The sequence below is a fragment of the Pundamilia nyererei genome, unplaced genomic scaffold (assembly GCF_000239375.1).
Source record: "Pundamilia nyererei isolate P.nyererei 1_Seehausen unplaced genomic scaffold, PunNye1.0 scaffold00004, whole genome shotgun sequence".
Classification (NCBI taxonomy): Eukaryota; Metazoa; Chordata; class Actinopteri; order Cichliformes; family Cichlidae; genus Pundamilia; species Pundamilia nyererei.
The window spans coordinates 4,024,373-4,030,149 of record NW_005187405.1 but is presented as its reverse complement, the minus strand read 5'-3'; the positions used below and the strand labels follow the sequence as shown (position 1 = coordinate 4,030,149).

The following is a 5,777-nucleotide window of genomic DNA, read 5'->3' as shown; positions in this document are numbered from 1 at the left end:
GATGTATTTCAAATTTTGTCATAAGTATGATGATTGTGAACCTGAGGGTGGATAGACACACTTGTTTAATACTAGCAGGTTATCCTAAAGTCTACTAGCTGTTAGCTGGCTGTACAATTACATGTTTCAGTATGCTACAGCTGAATAATTCAGGCCTGGAAGTCTCTTCATGTGAGCCATATTCAAATTGAAATTAGATTGTGAACTTTATCGAGATTGAGATTTAAAAAGTTGAACATATGAAGGTGTTTTCATTTATGGCACACAAAGCCATAAAGGATCTTTGAAATTCTTGCTAAAGAACACCATATATCACTTTTAAATGCTTTGCGGCTCTTTTTACTGTGTTGAAAGAGTAGCTTCAAGCAGTGCACAAGCAACGGTAGCACTTTAACAGTGAAGCTAGAACTGCAAATTTTGAAAAGTACTGAAATGAGACAAAGAATGGAAACTGCACTGACCTTATTTTATAGGACTAAATCCTATTTATAATATATATAATTCATGTAACATTGCTAAGTTACATGCAGTCACACTCTGCTGTGAAAGATAAAGCTGTAGCTACTCAGTTGTGTATTTTTGCTGATAAAATGCTTGTTGTTTGTCTCCTACCCTCCTCTGCTCTTTCTCCTGCACTGAGCTGTCCTGTGTGATTGACCGCGTCTCTTTCTCTGTGCTGGCAGTCGGAAACAGGTGCTGAGTGCTGCTGAGTGTTGCTGTGTGTGTGGGCCCCAGGGGCCTGGTTCAACATTCCACTGATAGTTTGATAGACATGGGCTTTCGGGTGGAAGAGGAAGGGCCTGCAACAACCTCGCAGAAGAGGAATCAATGGTGCTCTGTTATGATATACGTGTTTTTAAGGGGATGAGGTCATATTGTCGAGCTGAAACCCCCGTTTCCTTTTGAAGTCAGTCTCACGAACAGCCTCTTCAACACTCCACTTCCTGATTTGTAAAGTCATCTAACTTATCTCTTAGTCTGCAAACTATAATGTCTCAATCAGTTCCTTTTTTCGCACCTTTTCAAGCATTTGTACATGTCATTGCGGATATATACTGTACAATATATGTTGCACAGTGTGTTGACACGTAGTTTTGCAAATGGGCGAAAAGAGGAAGTTACAGAAAGGGGATACAGAGAGAGGCGGGGAGAATAACAAAGCGACCATATTTGGCATAAGTAGATAATGCAAGCAGAAGATGCAAATGAGATAAAGAGTGGTTGTCATGGAGACTTGATGTTGCGCAGTGATGGTTCGCTGTAAACCTGACCACATTTGTGGTATAGCCGTTGCCAAGCAGAAGGTGCTATTATGAGAGTGAGAGAGAGATCAGAGTTAGAGAAGTAGAGGAAGAGAGAACTGAAGATGTTAGTAAATCCCACAATGCATTGCAGCAGCATGACCTATGCTGAAGTGGCTTTGTCGGTCCCAGAGGCACATCAGCGTTAGACAAACACGCAGGTAAGCTCTCTGTCTGTAAGTTTTCCCTGCAGAATTGATATGATTAGGTTATTTTAACCGGTTCTAAGTGAAATTTGTTTGTAATTTCTATTTAATACTTCCAATTGGTTTGGTTGGCATTTTTAAAAAAATATTTAAACAGCAAGCTGATTGACTTACTTTCTTTTCTGCTTCACAAAGAAGGAAATGTCAGTCTCCGTTTGATGTTAACATGCAATATTTTGTTCTTTGTTCATTTGTCAAATTTGTCTCTTCAGTGGGGTGCGTGTTGAGGGTTTTAAATGGAAGGAGACTTTATATGATAAACACAGCAATACATACCCATAGGCTACATTTAGAAAATTAGATAAAAGCTAAAATGAAAAGGGCCTCTTTGCAGAGGGTGTTTCCATTCGTTTGCTCCAAGATAAGCTTAAAGCCTGAGCTCTGCACACACATACATGTGCACTGTGGTGTCAGATAGGGACAAGACAGCGTGCTATTTCCTCTCTGTGTATTTCAAAACTGACAGCTTGAATTGCACCTGCTTCCCCCACCATGTCAAAATGGAAAGAAGTTAAGAGAAAACCACAAAGTATGCAGTAGGGAAATATGACTGCAAATTTTCACAAGAGGAGGACTCTTTGTTTTGTTTTGCTTTTTCTCTGTTAAGTTGTTTAAAGTGTAGAAGTTACCTCAAGGGGGTATTTTTGCTTTGTCATTCTGCAGCCTCCAATATATACTCTTGTGAAATCGCTAATGTTAAATGCGATTTCCTGGGGTTTTTTTGTCTTTCTTAAAGACTTTATACGATTGAGTGTAATTGTTTTTTTCTGCAGTTCTTTTTCAAGGGGGGGAGGACTAAGGAATAAATGAGCTATTTGAGTTTGGCATATAGAAGCTCTGGAACATTTCCACAGAGGAGTGAGAGTTCACATCAGCCAGATACTGTCATTTACAGACAGCTGAGAAATAGCAGAGTGCTGAGATGATAGGGATGCTTAAGGTGGAAAGCTGAGTTCATCAGGGAGGAAGGAAAGGAAATAAAATGTTAGCCATTATGTTTTTTTATGTGACAGAGACAGAAGGGCCATCAAGAAAAGACTGTGTTAGCGTTGAATTGAACTGAATTTTGAAATATTAGGAATATTTTTATTATCTTCTTTTCTACTTCAGTAAATGAGGAAGATATGCAAAAGACCGATTTCTTTTCATATATTTATAAATACAAATACACATAAACTGATGTGGCAAAGGGAATTCCCAGGCATTACTTAGGCTACTTTAGAGACTTCCCTAACCGTACAGAACCACAGAAGAAACTATACAAGTGTTTTTATAGGCTGAGTATACTCCCCATGAGTAACTTGATGAACTTAGAGTGTAAAAGTGGTGGAATTCCCCTTCAAGCACATTGAATACACTCTCTCAAGCGTGTGCGCGCACACATACACACACACACCTCTTCCTGTTTTCGGTTTGTACCATAAGTATGTGTGTTAACAGTTTGCTCGACCTCAGTGTGTTTATTCTTGTTGCTTTTTGCGCATCCTTTCGCAGCTCTACAGCTTCACTGATCTAGAGAGCACAACATCTCTGTGAGATACGAGGCATGTGCAGAAAGAAGGCAAATCATTCGGCCGGTGTGACACGAAAAGAAATATGAACTATAAAAGTAGAAGTAAGCTCCTGTTGTGCCCTCGATCAGAATGAAACTTGTCAGAAGCAATGAGCGAACATTTGGTAACCGCACAATTTGGCTCTGCACTCGTACTTGAAGTTGGTGAGAGGAGTATGATCGAGGGGATTATTACGAATTGACAAGCACTTATAAAGCCTTTAAGGCAAGTTTAGGGGAATTAAGATGCATTCATAAGTGAGATAAAGCTATGAAAAGACAGATTTAGCGATATCATAAAGAAGAGAAATATGAAAAGGATGCACACAGTGTAAACTGAACTGCAGTAGAAGAGGGGAAATTCCACATTAGTGTCTGAGTTTCGCAGAGAGCCCAGATCTTTGGAGGCGTTGCTAATATGTCTCCTATTGAGCCAGATCATCAATCACTGTGTTTCTTTATTATGGGTCAACGAAAGCTTAGTGCCGTCAAACAGATTGGCCTTCTAATCTAAAAGACAAGTCTAGCAGGGTTGTTTCCATGCTTGGAAATAGATCCTTCCTTCACTAATGAATGACTGCTGGAAATAGATCAAGGCATGCACGTTACTGTTGTAGTTAATAACGCCACTGTCGATCAGAACTTGCATTAATGCTTTCAGTTCTTTTGTCTGCGGTGCGCACTGTGTTTTTGCTCTCTCTGAGTTTACCAACACATTGCAGAAGTGTTTATGGCTATAGGTAAAGGGTTAGCCGTGCTGCAGGGGCTCAGCCACAGATTGTCACCCTGGGTTTACAGTGCTGCTGTGTAAATTGGAGATGACTTATCACCAGCTTTGTATTAAACAGAGCTGTGCAGCCATTGAAACAAGTCCAGCAAGATAGCAAGGCTAGGAACAGAGAGACAGTGGAGGTGTGACAGTTTTATATAGGAGAGGCAATGGTTTAAGCAGTCTTTCGTGTACGTATAGGCAAATACGCCAAAGAAAGAATGGACCCTTACATCTCCAAGTGAATATGTGTGAGCTCAGTTAATTTTCATTCAGCGCTATGCAGCATTAACATGCTTTGTATATGAAAACACATTGCAAAGATATTTTGGATGTAGGGATGCATTTTCCCTGTGATGGCAATCAAATGAAAGTGAGTCACAGACAATATGCACGAACTGGTCGCAAAACTTGGCGTCAGCACACGCTCGAAATTTGCAAGGATTCCTGCAGACGCCAGGGCCACTATCTCCATAGCTACCGGATATTGCAGAATCGGGTCCAAATCAAATTCTTGGAGGCTTCTATTGGATGCATGGGTTGCAGCAGCAGAAGCCTGGTGTCAACAACAATACAGGCGAGTTGGCAGGAACAGCCGCCTCTGTGTTTTCTGAGTTATCCTTTTTCTTAATATGTTGCTGACCTGCAACCAAACTGCCCTGGTCTGCATCTTTTTTTTAAATAAGTAATTTTAAAACTATAATCACTTATTGCAGTTTCACTTTGTAGTGCTTTTATAATGTGGGCAGGAGCTAGTGTGAGCTAAGGGTTGCATGCCAAGGATGGAAAGCAGTATGAAAGTGAGAGAGAGGATCTGGACAGAAGCCAGGCCAAATCTGATGCAAAAACCCATCATAACTGTTGGGTCTTTCCATAACTGTTTCCTCCACACCCCATATTCTATTCATTCTTTCCAATTGCTATTTATTCCTTTTCTTCCTGACCTCATTAAGACCCTTCCTTCACCCATTCTTTTCCTTTCTGGTTGTATTTAACATCACTCTCATGACTTTTACTTCTAAAGTCCTCGCTGTGCATGACCTTTCCTCACTGGTATGTTTATCCTGTTACTAATGTTCATCTTTTCTTGTTGCTGGGTTTTCCCAATCTTTCCTTCCTGCCTCTTCCCTCTCTCCTACCTCAGCCTCACTGAATAGGCAAGGACAGTGCTGCTGTAACTGAGCCAGCACTTCCTGGTGTTTTTGGAGGGGGGGGCGTGGCCAGCTTCAGTGGGAAAGAAAAGGAGGGAGAGGGAACTGCAGGATCTGTATGCCCAGTGCAGTCCGGTCTCCCTCCCTCCTCCTCTTCGTCGTCATCCTCCTCCTCCTCCACAGCTGTTGCCACTGCCGCCCAGTGAGCACTACTTTCCTGCAGCAGACAGATGATCCAGAGGCAGGGGAGTCAGTAAAGACACAGCCCAGCCCCGTCTCAGCACAGCTCTGCACAACCCAGCTTAGCCACTTGGAGAGGCAGGGGAGGGGAGACACTAGCGCACACAGCCAACGCTGCAACGCATACACACACAACCGCACAGACAAACACTCCTCCTCTCTCTCTCTTGCTTTCTCCCTATCCGCTCTCCCTCACTCTGGGTGCTCGGCTCCGCGCACAGCTCCTTTACTCATTCGCTGCTGATTCACTCGCTCACTCGCTTGCCTCCTCTTCTGCCAGTCGCTCTGCCTTGCTGTGTTCTGCCTGCCTGCCTGAGAATGGTCCAGCCGGTGCCTGGGGGTCTGCTGTCGCGGCCTGTCTGAATACACGCATAAACATACAGAGCCAGTCGACACGCGGAAGCACGCACACACAAACTGGAGGGCAATGTGAGAGGTAAGAGCTTGGTTCATAACCCTCCTCCCTGCCTCACTGGTGTATCTAGATCTTTCCTCCTGTGTGTGTGTGTGTGTGTGTGTGTGTGTGTGTGTGTGTGTGTGTGTGTGTGTGTGTGTGTG

At 42.8% G+C, this 5,777-nt stretch overlaps 1 protein-coding gene across 18 annotated transcripts in view; it reads left to right on the top strand.

The window, feature by feature from the left end:
* The first annotated feature begins 1,378 nt into the window (after nucleotides 1-1,378).
* Nucleotides 1,379-5,777, top strand: part of mbnl1 (muscleblind-like splicing regulator 1) — a 39,079-nt gene continuing 34,680 nt past the window's right edge. For 17 of the 18 annotated variants that reach the window (XM_005721252.2, XM_005721250.2, XM_005721251.2 and 14 more), the window contains exon 1: nucleotides 1,379-1,462. The gene's annotated coding sequence lies outside the window, so the exon portion shown is untranslated. Of the gene's footprint in view, nucleotides 1,463-5,193; nucleotides 5,656-5,777 lie in introns of those variants that run through there. The other variant, XM_013912143.1, reaches the window with a different exon arrangement.